Genomic DNA, 15,045 nt, shown 5'->3' on the forward strand with positions numbered 1-15,045 from the left:
ATCAAAAGTTACAGTGATTTATATGAAGTTGTACAAAAATGCTTTCTTTCGCCAAGACAATGCGTTTCTCACTGTTACATGCATTTGAATGGGAAACTCGCCTGAAACAAAGTATAGGTTTTCATTATGTGAATAATTTTAAAATCTTAGCTCAAACAGCTGCAAAACCTGTTTGCCCAGCACGGGGATATTGAGTTCTATAAGATAAAGCCATAAACATGTGTTTCTGAGTCTTCTATCAAAAGTTACAGCGATTTATATGAAGTTGTTCAAAAATGCTTTCTTTCGCCAAGACAATGCGTTTCTCACTGTTACATGCATTTGAATGGGAAACTCGCCTGAAACAAAGTATAGGTTTTCATTATGTGAATAATTTTAAAATCTTAGCTCAAACGGCTGCAAAACCTGTTTGCCCAGCACGGGGATATTGAGTTCTATAAGATAAAGCCATAAACATGTGTTTCTGAGTCTTCTATCAAAAGTTACAGTGATTTATATGAAGTTGTACAAAAATGCTTTCTTTCGCCAAGACAATGCGTTTCTCACTGTTACATGCATTTGAATGGGAAACTCGCCTGAAACAAAGTATAGGTTTTCATTATGTGAATAATTTTAAAATCTTAGCTCAAACGGCTGCAAAACCTGTTTGCCCAGCACGGGGATATTGAGTTCTATAAGATAAAGCCATAAACATGTGTTTCTGAGTCTTCTATCAAAAGTTACAGTGATTTATATGAAGTTGTACAAAAATGCTTTCTTTCGCCAAGACAATGCGTTTCTCACTGTTACATGCATTTGAATGGGAAACTCGCCTGAAACAAAGTATAGGTTTTCATTATGTGAATAATTTTAAAATCTTAGCTCAAACGGCTGCAAAACCTGTTTGCCCAGCACGGGGATATTGAGTTCTATAAGATAAAGCCATAAACATGTGTTTCTGAGTCTTCTATCAAAAGTTACAGCGATTTATATGAAGTTGTTCAAAAACGCTTTATTTCGCCAAGACAATGCGTTTCTCACTGTTACATGCATTTGAATGGGAAACTCGCCTGAAACAAAGTATAGGTTTTCATTATGTGAATAATTTTAAAATCTTAGCTCAAACGGCTGCAAAACCTGTTTGCCCAGCACGGGGATATTGAGTTCTATAAGATAAAGCCATAAACATGTGTTTCTGAGTCTTCTATCAAAAGTTACAGCGATTTATATGAAGTTGTTCAAAAATGCTTTCTTTCGCCAAGACAATGCGTTTCTCACTGTTACATGCATTTGAATGGGAAACTCGCCTGAAACAAAGTATAGGTTTTCATTATGTGAATAATTTTAAAATCTTAGCTCAAACGGCTGCAAAACCTGTTTGCCCAGCACGGGGATATTGAGTTCTATAAGATAAAGCCATAAACATGTGTTTCTGAGTCTTCTATCAAAAGTTACAGCGATTTATATGAAGTTGTTCAAAAACGCTTTATTTCGCCAAGACAATGCGTTTCTCACTGTTACATGCATTTGAATGGGAAACTCGCCTGAAACAAAGTATAGGTTTTCATTATGTGAATAATTTTAAAATCTTAGCTCAAACGGCTGCAAAACCTGTTTGCCCAGCACGGGGATATTGAGTTCTATAAGATAAAGCCATAAACATGTGTTTCTGAGTCTTATATCAAAAGTTACAGCGATTTATATGAAGTTGTTCAAAAACGCTTTATTTCGCCAAGACAATGCGTTTCTCACTGTTACATGCATTTGAATGGGAAACTCGCCTGAAACAAAGTATAGGTTTTCATTATGTGAATAATTTTAAAATCTTAGCTCAAACGGCTGCAAAACCTGTTTGCCCAGCACGGGGATATTGAGTTCTATAAGATAAAGCCATAAACATGTGTTTCTGAGTCTTCTATCAAAAGTTACAGCGATTTATATGACGTTGTTCAAAAACGCTTTATTTCGCCAAGACAATGCGTTTCTCACTGTTACATGCATTTGAATGGGAAACTCGCCTGAAACAAAGTATAGGTTTTCATTATGTGAATAATTTTAAAATCTTAGCTCAAACGGCTGCAAAACCTGTTTGCCCAGCACGGGGATATTGAGTTCTATAAGATAAAGCCATAAACATGTTTGTCTGAGTCTTCTATCAAAAGTTACAGCGATTTATATGAAGTTGTACGAAAACGCTTTATTTCGCCAAGACAATGCGTTTCTCACTGTTACATGCATTTGAATGGGAAACTCGCCTGAAACAAAGTATAGGTTTTCATTATGTGAATAATTTTAAAATCTTAGCTCAAACGGCTGCAAAACCTGTTTGCCCAGCACGGGGATATTGAGTTCTATAAGATAAAGCCATAAACATGTTTGTCTGAGTCTTCTATCAAAAGTTACAGCGATTTATATGAAGTTGTACGAAAACGCTTTATTTCGCCAAGACAATGCGTTTCTCACTGTTACATGCATTTGAATGGGAAACTCGCCTGAAACAAAGTATAGGTTTTCATTATGTGAATAATTTTAAAATCTTAGCTCAAACGGCTGCAAAACCTGTTTGCCCAGCACGGGGATATTGAGTTCTATAAGATAAAGCCATAAACATGTTTGTCTGAGTCTTCTATCAAAAGTTACAGCGATTTATATGAAGTTGTACGAAAACGCTTTATTTCGCCAAGACAATGCGTTTCTCACTGTTACATGCATTTGAATGGGAAACTCGCCTGAAACAAAGTATAGGTTTTCATTATGTGAATACTTTTAAAATCTTAGCTCAAACGGCTGCAAAGCCTGTTTGCCCAGCACGGGGATATTGAGTTCTATAAGATAAAGCCATAAACATGTTTGTCTGAGTCTTCTATCAAAAGTTACAGCGATTTATATGAAGTTGTACGAAAACGCTTTATTTCGCCAAGACAATGCGTTTCTCACTGTTACATGCATTTGAATGGGAAACTCGCCTGAAACAAAGTATAGGTTTTCATTATGTGAATAATTTTAAAATCTTAGCTCAAACGGCTGCAAAACCTGTTTGCCCAGCACGGGGATATTGAGTTCTATAAGATAAAGCCATAAACATGTTTGTCTGAGTCTTCTATCAAAAGTTACAGCGATTTATATGAAGTTGTACGAAAACGCTTTATTTCGCCAAGACAATGCGTTTCTCACTGTTACATGCATTTGAATGGGAAACTCGCCTGAAACAAAGTATAGGTTTTCATTATGTGAATAATTTTAAAATCTTAGCTCAAACGGCTGCAAAACCTGTTTGCCCAGCACGGGGATATTGAGTTCTATAAGATAAAGCCATAAACATGTTTGTCTGAGTCTTCTATCAAAAGTTACAGCGATTTATATGAAGTTGTACGAAAACGCTTTATTTCGCCAAGACAATGCGTTTCTCACTGTTACATGCATTTGAATGGGAAACTCGCCTGAAACAAAGTATAGGTTTTCATTATGTGAATAATTTTAAAATCTTAGCTCAAACGGCTGCAAAACCTGTTTGCCCAGCACGGGGATATTGAGTTCTATAAGATAAAGCCATAAACATGTTTGTCTGAGTCTTCTATCAAAAGTTACAGCGATTTATATGAAGTTGTACGAAAACGCTTTATTTCGCCAAGACAATGCGTTTCTCACTGTTACATGCATTTGAATGGGAAACTCGCCTGAAACAAAGTATAGGTTTTCATTATGTGAATAATTTTAAAAGTTACAGCTATTTATATAAAGTTGTACAAAAACGCTTTATTTTGTCAAGACCGTGGGTTTTAGAGTCTTCATCATTAAATCTCTGGTTGCTTCATTTTTCTATCCTATATCAGATATTTTAAAGGTTAGCTTAGGTAAAGTTCCATTCTCATGGTGAGGCAAAGCGCTTTATGTGTGTGTGTGCGCGTGTCATGAACGGCTATAAAAGGCCTATAATTAAAGAACAAAGCGGGGTTTGAGTTCGAGTTGCGGCAGACTGTCACTACTTGTAAATGGAACGCAGCCTTCCTACGGCGGACAGCTAATAACAGGAATCGGATGCGGTCCAGCCAAGTCCACAGCAACCACCATAGCAACCGCCTAGCATGACCTTAAAAACATATTCTGTCTTCATAACTATCAAAATCGTGAAATGATTTGCAAAGTGTGAAAGTGTTACAGCTGCAGAGAGCTATGGCGGTATCTATGGAAGCTGTTTACATAGCTAATAATATACGATGTAACCATGGAGACAGTCAGTCACGTTTTCTACAGTGAATAAGGTGATTGAGTGCACAGCGTCCACACTCTGCAGGGGGTAAAGACATTACTTCAATATTGTTTTATATTGATATATATTTGCCTTCTGTTGACCATCACCTCAGGTTCACCATTATAGTTTCAGCATACAAATGCACACTGTCTAAACACATTCAAAAACTCATGTCTCAGAGATAAGCACAGCTGTTCATGTTTGTCATTAGAGTTTTATTTGTAAGAAAATTATGAACTTCATATTGTGCATTAAATAAAAGAACATTTCACAACTCTGAGTCAACAGAAACAGGTAACAGAAATGTCTCTAATGTGTACAGTGTAGTGTAAGCATTAAAAGATCATAAAGGAAAAACTAACATTTATGTGAAACTAATTGTAATAAAAAATGAGCAGGTGCTTTATAGATTTAAAAGAAAGAATCTGAAAACAACACTTTTTTGGTCTAAGTGATCAAAGTAGAAAACAGAACTGATGTTCAAGAACAAACCGTAGCTGCACTAATATTACACATCTCGATCGTTGTACTGAACAGACATGTTGCTTTTAAAACCACATGCAGTGTGTGACCATGACTGTTCACTGAGACCATGAACGCCACTTCGCTGAAGCATTCTTCTTCTTCTTCTTGCCATTAAATTGGAAGCAGAAGCAGCACGAGCTGATTTGATCTACTGAAAGGAAAAAGCAGAACATCTGAGTTGAAACCAGTCAGCTGAAATCATTAAGACAGGAACAAATTCAATGCAGTGTCTCAAGTGGCTTAGCCTGTTACAACTGTTGATACAAGCTAAATACGGTTAACACACAGTGTCAGGGAGCTCCAGTGTGGGAACTAGTGGCTTTAGGTTTGTAGTCATTTAACTTTCATCCATTCATTCATTTAATTCAGGAGGAAGAAATGCCAGGTTGGTGCAGGCTGGTTACATGCATTTGGTCCCATGCTGTCTTTAATTAAATGACTTGGTTCATTTTATGGCTGGGCTGTATGTGGGGTTATATCATGTTATTTGGGCAGGAGTACCTGTCCCCTGTTAGACTTAGAAAGTTTCTCCATAAGTAGAGTTTCTAACTCTTCTAGCACATCTGTGGCTGACAGCTTTTTGGTGGCTCTTTTTACCCCACACTGGTTGTGAGTGTGTAAATAGCCCCACTAGTTATTTTGGGTTGCAGTTAACTAGGGGAGGAAGGGGTGGGTATGCCATGATTAGGTGAATAACAATTATATGTGATACATAAATTTCACAATGCATGCATATATCTCTATCAATTAAACCTGGCCTGAGGGCTGCCATTTTTTACATTCAGTTATTTCTCTTAGAAATGTTGGAACTAAATAATGAATGTGTTACAGTTAAAGTGAAACACTGGTCAGTGTAAATGGCTCATTGGGACACAGAAACCTTTAAATTAAACCTGATATCTAGTGTCAAACAATATCAAAGCTGTAAAAGATGTTTACATTCAGAATTTATAAAACTATGATTGTAAATAAATTCAAACAAGTGAGCTTTTCTCTTTGTGCTGAATATCAACACTGTGGTTTCTTAGACTGTAAGCTTTACTTTAGTGCAACCAGTTGCAGAAGCTGCCACTCCAAATGTCTTTTGATAACAAGAAAAAAATACCTTTTCAGTACACGGCCTGAAGTTCTTCTCCGAAATCTTCTGCAATCGGCTTTGTCTGCTGGTTTGAAGACAATAAACCATAAAAAAGATGATTTAGTCACTTTGTCTGTGTCATGCAGCTCGAATGTGTCGTGTAACGATGTTGAATAGCCGTCGTTATCCCTCTGCTGCGTCAGTAGGATTGTACTGTACAGCATCTCATTGATATGTGAGGAATGCTAATGTAACACGATAACAGACTTACATCATTAAAATATAAAGTGCAGGAGATATTTAGATATTTTTTATATCTATATTACATTTTATAGCTGACGGATATTACTAAATAGATAGAATTTACTAAATAGCTGGATGAACATGAAAAATATGTCTATAATAGCAAATGACCATGAGAGCCAGTAGAATTAATTCAGCTGGACACTCGAAAGACGTCCTTAAATGCTCTTTAAGTGGCAGAACAGATGAACAAACAGTTAATCGCTTACTTGAGATGAAATCTGCTCAGCTACTTTGAAAACAGCTTCTAACTGGTTCCTCCTTTAACAGGATGACTGCTCAGGGGTAAGGCCATCATGCAATCCAGCAACCTTTATGGTTCTGCTTTGATTCACCAGGAACTATTAGGGAAACCTTCCAGCGCCTCCTGTGAAAGACACAGGCATAAACACACAAACATTTATTAACATGTTCCACAGTGTTCCAGTTTGATTTTCTTATCCTGTGGACAACAACGTACATGGATGCAGGTTTATTGTTAACTTTTGTAAGGTTTATTTAATGAACATATCCAGCTGCAGCTCCACTGTGATCCTGAACTGGATAAGCACTTAAGAAAATGTGTCAATAAATGGACAAACATCAACTTACTATATTTATCCAAACAGACGGGACCAATAATGCTTCGCTGAGTTAGAGACTTTAACAGACTCTTCTATGTAAGAATGTCTCGTGCTGATATACCTGCAAACTTGACAACAAAGGTTTTTCAGACTACATGTAGCTGTCCTCTATGTCAGCTAACACATTTACATTTATGTCACACTTATTTCTGCTTTCCCATTTTATAATTATTACTTACATTTTGATTAGATACCTTGAGTTTGTAAATGATCAGATTACATACAATGTATCCAATTCAGGGTTGCGGGAGGATGAAGCCTATCCCAGCTGATACAGGACAAAGACAGGCTGCCAGTTTATTGCAGGGATAATACAATATGTGTAACAGAAAATCCACTTAAATGTTTGATATTTCTTATAATAATCATAATTATGACTATTATTTAAAGGTTTCTTCATAAATACATTTTGATTTTTTATAACCCCTAAAATATAAACCTGAGCTGTTTCAGATTCTGACCTCTGACCTCAGTGACCTGGCTGTGTCCTCACTGCAGCTCCCTCTTGGAAGTACGTCTGCTTCTTGTCTTCCCCCAGTGTTGACCGCCTGATATCAAGATATCACGTACTGTAACTGAGGAACAAAAAAGGACAAACACTTGCCTTCATTTAAAAGTACATTCATACAGAGATAATCTATGGAAACACACTAGTTCACAGTTTGGGAGGAACCAGTTCCTGTGAAACATTTCTGTATATGAACATCATGTGGAGAATGAATGAAATGAGTTCTTCAGGTGACTCAGCAGTCCCACACTGACAAATGAAATCTAGTTAAACTATTAAGCATATTTGCTCTTCTGAAATCTGTGTTAAACAACAACAAACATAAATTAGTAACAAAAACTACAGCTGAGTATAGGCTTTACAAACCACCAGCAGCCATAATGCTAAATTTTAATCTTCAAATGTTTCTGAGCTGTCTTCAACCTGCTTTTAGCACATTAAAGTCTCAATAAATAAAGTCAATGCAGACTCAGTCCTAAATGTTCAGCACACAGAGACACAGAGGTACCGTTTAAAGTTTAGTGTTAACTTGAGTCACTGATCATTCACAGTATTACAGAGTCTGGCAGTCTTTGCATGATGTCCACGTCACTGTAAGTTTCTAGCTGACTCTCAGGTGTGCCAGCAGGAAAGAGTAATAATAACCTGCATCCTGAGGTTTGTCATGCAGGATTAAAGGAGCCAAGCTTTGTTCACACAGCTAGGATTGTATTTTACACTGACCCTGGGTCAGTATCAACTTCAAGAAGACAGCTGTAACTGTTGATAGAAGAATCACACACACATATTTATGGCTTTGCCTTATAGAATTCAGCATCTCAGTGCTCAGGAAATAGGTTTTGCAGCTGTTTGAGCTAAGATTTTCAAGTTATTCACAAATTAAAACCTATACTTTGTGTCGGGCAAGAACTAAATTCAAATGCATGTAACAGTGAGAAACGCACTGTCTTGGCGAAGTAAAGCGTTTCTCATCAACTTCATAGAGCTTGCTGTAACTTTTGATAGAAGACTCAGACAAACATATTCATGGCTTTATCTTATAGACTTCAATATCCCCCCAATGTGTGTGTGAGTCTTCTCTCAAAATTTACAGCTGTCTTTATGAAGTTTATGGAAAAACGCTTTATTTCACCACGTTAGTGCGTTTCTCGCTATTACATGCATTTGAATGGAGTTCTCGCCCGACACAAAGTATAGGTTTTCAATTTGTGAATAACTTGAAAATCTTAGCTCAAACAGCTGCAAAACCTATTTCCTCAGCACGGAGATGCTGAATTCTATAAGGCAAAGCCATAAATATGTTTGTGTGTGAGTCCTCTATCAAAAGTTACAGCTGTCTTCATGAAGTTGATACTGACCCAGGGTCAGTGTAAAATACAAGTTATTCACATAATGAAAACTTATACTTTGTTTCGTGCAAGAACTCCATTCAAATGCATGTAATAGTCAGAAACGCACTGTCTCGGCGAAATGAAGCCTTTTTGTACAACTTCATGAAGTTAGCTGTAACTTTTGATAAAAGGCTCAAAGCAGAGGGATAACGACGGCTATTCAACATCGTTACACGACACATTCGAGCTGCATGACGCAGACAAAGTGACTAAATCATCTTTTTTGTGGTTTATTGTCTTCAAACCAGCAGACAAAGCCGATTGCAGAAGATGTCGGAGAAGAACTTCAGGCCGTGTACTGAAAAGGTATTTTTTTCTTGTTATCAAAAGACATTTGGAGTGGCAGCTTCTGCAACTGGTTGCACTAAAGTAAAGCTTACAGTCTAAGAAACCACAGTGTTGATATTCAGCACAAAGAGAAAAGCTCACTTGTTTGAATTTATTTACAATCATAGTTTTATAAATTCTGAATGTAAACATCTTTTACAGCTTTGATATTGTTTGACACTAGATATCAGGTTTAATTTAAAGGTTTCTGTGTCCCAATGAGCCATTTACACTGACCAGTGTTTCACTTTAACTGTAACACATTCATTATTTAGTTCCAACATTTCTAAGATAAATAACTGAATGTAAAAAATGGCAGCCCTCAGGCCAGGTTTAATTGATAGAGATATATGCATGCATTGTGAAATTTATGTATCACATATAATTGTTATTCACCTAATCATGGCATACCCACCCCTTCCTCCCTAGTTAACTGCAACCCAAAATAACTAGTGGGGCTATTTACACACTCACAACCAGTGTGGGGTAAAAAGAGCCACCAAAAAGCTGTCAGCCACAGATGTGCTAGAAGAGTTAGAAACTCTACTTATGGAGAAACTTTCTAAGTCTAACAGGGGACAGGTACTCCTGCCCAAATAACCTGATATAACCCCACATACAGCCCAGCCATAAAATGAACCAAGTCATTTAATTAAAGACAGCATGGGACCAAATGCATGTAACCAGCCTGCACCAACCTGGCATTTCTTCCTCCTGAATTAAATGAATGAATGGATGAAAGTTAAATGACTACAAACCTAAAGCCACTAGTTCCCACACTGGAGCTCCCTGACACTGTGTGTTAACCGTATTTAGCTTGTATCAACAGTTGTAACAGGCTAAGCCACTTGAGACACTGCATTGAATTTGTTCCTGTCTTAATGATTTCAGCTGACTGGTTTCAACTCAGATGTTCTGCTTTTTCCTTTCAGTAGATCAAATCAGCTCGTGCTGCTTCTGCTTTCAATTTAATGGCAAGAAGAAGAAGAAGAATGCTTCAGCGAAGTGGCGTTCATGGTCTCAGTGAACAGTCATGGTCACACACTGCATGTGGTTTTAAAAGCAACATGTCTGTTCAGTACAACGATCGAGATGTGTAATATTAGTGCAGCTACGGTTTGTTCTTGAACATCAGTTCTGTTTTCTACTTTGATCACTTAGACCAAAAAAGTGTTGTTTTCAGATTCTTTCTTTTAAATCTATAAAGCACCTGCTCATTTTTTATTACAATTAGTTTCACATAAATGTTAGTTTTTCCTTTATGATCTTTTAATGCTTACACTACACTGTACACATTAGAGACATTTCTGTTACCTGTTTCTGTTGACTCAGAGTTGTGAAATGTTCTTTTATTTAATGCACAATATGAAGTTCATAATTTTCTTACAAATAAAACTCTAATGACAAACATGAACAGCTGTGCTTATCTCTGAGACATGAGTTTTTGAATGTGTTTAGACAGTGTGCATTTGTATGCTGAAACTATAATGGTGAACCTGAGGTGATGGTCAACAGAAGGCTAATAGATATCAATATAAAATAATATTGAAGTAATGTCTTTATCCCCTGCAGAGTGTGGACGCTGTGCACTCAATCACCTTATTCACTGTAGTAAACATGCACCGCTAGCTCAAGTGACTGACTGTCTCCATGGTTACATCGTATATTATTAGCTATGTAAACAGCTTCCATAGATACCGCCATAGCTCTCTGCAGCTGTAACACTTTCACACTTTGCAAATCATTTCACGATTTTGATAGTTATGAAGACAGAATATGTTTTTAAGGTCATGCTAGGCGGTTGCTATGGTGGTTGCTGTGGACTTGGCTGGACCGCGTCCGATTCCTGTTATTAGCTGTCCGCCGTAGGAAGGCTGCGTTCCATTTACAAGTAGTGACAGTCTGCCGCAACTCGAACTCAAACCCCACTTTGTTCTTTAATTATAGGCCTTTTATAGCCGTTCATGACACACGCACACACACACATAAAGCACTTTGCCTCACCATGAGAATGGAACTTTACCTAAGCTAACCTTTAAAATATCTGATATAGGATAGAAAAAATGAAGCAACCAGAGATTTAATGATGAAGACTCTGGGTTCTGTAGTGACCTGAATGACTCTTTGCATACAATTTATTGAAGAGGACTTTAGAATGCACTTTACATTTAGACTGTTGCTGTTTAATTTTTTACATTGTTGCGGTGTTATGTCATGAATAAAGTTCACCTGCTGGGGGTTTGATGGATCAGATCATCATAATCAATGGGTCCTGAGGTGGGCGGGACTGTCTCTGGTGATGTCACCATGAAGGAACAGCATCTGGCACGTGTTGCTGAAACATCCCAGTACACTGGTGTAGTTTCCTCTCCAGCTGTTTGACATTTGACACTTCAACATTAAGGGGAAGAAGAAGAAACAGTGTTAGGTCAGGTGACCACATGGTTTCTAAAGTAACTGACAGGAAGTAACCAGGCCGTTAGAAATGGATGGCATGTGTTTAGAGTTACTGGAGTTGGGTAACTCTACTTACCAAAAGCAGAAGCACACAGATGAAGGATCAGATGCTGAATGTTGCAGGAACATGCTCGTGCGGTGGTCATTCAGTGCTGCTCCGGCAGGTTAGACAGTCCAAGACTGATATACTGCCCATCTGAGAGTTTGAAAACACACATGCAAAGATTTATTTTGTATTACAGTCAAAGTTGGATGTTCATTTTTGTCCTTTAAAAATGTTTGTGTATTTGAAAGCACTAACATTTAAGGATGACTTGGATCGTCTCCTTTAAAGGGGAGACAAGTGTATCCACTGATCCACGTCACTTTACCTGGATGATGACTCCTCTCCCCCTCACTCAGAAACGCTCCTAATATAACCAAGCAAATAAATAATATTGAAGATTTACTTACATCATTACAAAAACAGGAAAAACATCTCCCTTTGATTCTATTTCTCCATTCCTGCTGAACATCAGGCAACAAATATCTCAATAAATCACAGTAAAATGTAAAGCACATGTTTTCTCTGCTTTGTCTAACCTCTGCAGAGCCTCTGTCAAGAAAAACATATCTGTAAGCATAAAACAAATATACATTTCATAACATGTCACTGGACAAACCTCGGTCAGTTGATTTCCTCTGTGCAGTGCAGACGAACATCAGTCAGCAAGTCAAGGTGGTGAGATGGACTGGTGTCCTTTGTGACTCTGCTGGTTCTTCTGAGGAAATACCACCGTCTCTCCACACTGTCACCATCTGTGAGCACAAACTGCTGCTCTGCTCTGCCAGCATGTAGGAAATCACATATCACACACACAGGGGTGAAGAAACATTAGAACTCAACTTTGGATACTTTAGATCTAAACAGATCAAAGTAGCTCTTAGCTTCAACAATCAGTGAACAGACAAACAATGATACCATACTGATTCTGTATGAATACAATATGGTATTTTCAATACAGGTGTCAAATTAATTTACTAAAACTAATACAGATATATGTATTTTTTTTTTTGATAAATTCGTTTGCTAAATTATAAGAATATATATTTTTTCATTTAACAATTGCAACTGAAAGAAATTAAATATTGAACAAAAATATATTGTCACATTCTGAGCATGCTCAGCATGCTGACAGACTTGAAGTTGCTACAGATTTTAAGAAGTGATAATTATAGGGAAAAAACTTCTCTTTTTCATCCATTTAATCAAACATTTGATGCCTTAGATGTCTCAGTCCTATAGCATTCTGCAACTACAACTAAGCTGAAGCTTGGATTTGGCTGCAGGTGCCCTGTACATCCTTCTCAACATGTGGGTACCATTTAATCACACTTCTTCCTGAGCTTTGCTTCGTCACAAGACCAAAGGTGGCATCCCGTGTCACGGTCATATCATCATCCAGAAGAAACATTTGAAGAAACATCATGGAGAAGAAACATTTACGCGCCTCCCGGTTTTGTTTTCTGATCCTGCAAAAAGACTGAGGACAACAAAGCCCAGAGAACACGAGATACACAACATCCAACATTCAGACTCAACAGCCTCCATAAATGAAGAGCACCAGGTTGGTTCAGTTATAGTAGATGTCATGGAATTTTTTAAATAAAGTCTGCAACACAGAAAGAGCTGTGATCATGCTATTTATTACTGTGCACAGGAGAGCAAACACACATCAAACATCACAGTTCAGTCATGTCAGCTCTGCCACTTCACGTGTCTCGCTATGAAACCTAACGGATCAATGGTTATGCTGTTTTGTGCCCTTGACGTTATCAGCACCTGTAAAGGGAGTTGTTTTCTCAAACTGCTGAAGTAAGTTCATCTAGTTTTAGAAACTTTCATTGAACAGTCTATAACAGTGTCACAACTAAGCATATGCATAAGCACTTAAATGCTTTAAATGAGAATAACATAAAATTTCTATTACAGGAGCTAGAGCCTGTCCCAGTAGTCATAGGTAGAGCACACCTGGACAGGTCACCAGTCTGTCAGAGGACTAACACAGATGCAGCCTGACTCAATCCTAAATGTTCAGCACACAGAGACACAGAGGTACCGTTTAAAGTTTAGTGTTAACTTGAGTCACTGATCATTTGCAGTATTACAGAGTCTGGCAGTCTTTGCATGATGTCCACGTCACTGTAAGTTTCTAGCTGACTCTCAGGTGCGACAGGTGTGCCAGCAGGAAAGAGTAATAATAGCCTGCATCCTGAGGTTTTTCATGCAGGATTAAAGGAGCCAGGCTTTGTTCACACAGCTAGGATTGTATTTTACACTGACCCTGGGTCAGTATAAGTATCATACAGTTTAAACGAAGCACTGAAACTTGCACATATTTATTACAGATGCACTGAAGCTAATCGAGATATTTGCTGTCAGTCTGTGGCTGCGATTAAACACTTTACTGGAAACTTTATTAACTAGTAACTTCGTCAGTCATGACAGAAGCTAATATTTCTGTGCTAACATCGTTTAAACAGTAACAGCTTTACTCCAATATAAGCTAACGTTTACACCGTAACTTTAAGCTAGCACCATAAAGACGGTAAAACACGTAATAACATCTACAAATGCATCTTAAAGCTGTTATATTAGCACTCGGTGTATTACTAACATAACCACATTAACATTATTGACACTCGCTGGTCTGACTTTTAATAGTCATTCTATAAATGCTGTCCGTTTAAACGGTCTTACCTGTACACACATTGCAGCCAGAGTGGATTCTGGAGTCTTCCCACGCTCCTGTTAGTGATCCTCCATCTGGATGGATGATAACAACCTTCTGAACAATCTAGCAGGAGATGGTCCATATCTATGGGGATATGGACTGATAACAGCCGAAGCGGGTGAATAAAGTCACCCAGTCGCTAGCTGTGCGATTACCCAGCATACACCAGCACAATATTAGGCACAGCACCACCATAGACATTTTCAGTGGTTTTGAATGCAGGACATGGTTATCTTACCTTGTAAAATGCATGACAATAAAACAGCTAACCACCATAAAATGGTATTGTGTATGTATGTATGTGCATGTGTGTGTGTGTGTGTGTGTGAGAGAGAGAGAGAGAGAGAGAGAGAGAGAGAGAGAAAGAGAGGGGGGGGGGAAGAGATCAAAGGCCTGCGCTTATGTTTTTTCTTGATCAAGAGTGTGCCTCCTCTCTCTTATTGGATGTATGGTATAGCATGTTTATTCAGGTGCACCTTTGAAGTCTATGAGAATACTTTGCAGCCTGGTCTGAGTGGTCATTTCTGCACAGACACAATGAAGCGTGCACTCAGTTTAGAGGAGGCTGTTGCTGCAGTTTTGCACTCTCCACAAGCAGTGGAGATACTTCTGACAGCGAAGAAGAATTTTTGCCAGGCACCAAGGAGCTTTGCAGCTCATGTGCGGAGGAGGAGAAGGAGAAGGAGGAAGAAGAGCAGGAGGAAGAGACAAGACTGGAGGATGGCCAGTGGAGATCTAAAAATGGAGAAATCATGTGGCAACCCACACACGAAGAGGTCCTGCCATTTTTTCCTCCCCCCATTTTAACCCCAGGACCAACCCATTATG

The 15,045-nt window shown here is 38.1% G+C and overlaps 1 long non-coding RNA gene across 7 annotated transcripts; it reads right to left on the reverse strand.

Moving 5' to 3' along the window:
- Nucleotides 1-4,490: 4,490 nt before the first annotated feature.
- On the reverse strand, nucleotides 4,491-14,539 carry LOC147313328 (uncharacterized). Of its 7 annotated transcripts, XR_015125196.1 has the most exons (10): nucleotides 14,456-14,539; nucleotides 12,806-14,249; nucleotides 12,106-12,267; nucleotides 11,745-11,853; nucleotides 11,520-11,639; nucleotides 11,216-11,377; nucleotides 7,222-7,335; nucleotides 6,347-6,504; nucleotides 5,862-5,919; nucleotides 4,491-4,907 (listed from the first exon to the last, which is right to left on the reverse strand). It is a non-coding gene; the product is annotated as an uncharacterized LOC147313328 (long non-coding RNA). The 7 variants fall into 7 exon arrangements; XR_015125200.1 differs by having other exon boundaries at nucleotides 4,496-4,907; nucleotides 7,229-7,335; nucleotides 12,806-14,536; XR_015125201.1 differs by having other exon boundaries at nucleotides 4,499-4,904; nucleotides 12,806-14,534.
- Between the last annotated feature and the right edge of the window lie 506 nt (nucleotides 14,540-15,045).

The sequence above is a fragment of the Aulonocara sp. 'chitande type north' Nkhata Bay genome, linkage group LG15, assembly GCF_057382095.1.
Source record: "Aulonocara sp. 'chitande type north' Nkhata Bay isolate Kocher_YH1m ecotype deep benthic linkage group LG15, A_spYH_male_GT1.1, whole genome shotgun sequence".
NCBI lineage: Eukaryota > Metazoa > Chordata > Actinopteri > Cichliformes > Cichlidae > Aulonocara > Aulonocara sp. 'chitande type north' Nkhata Bay.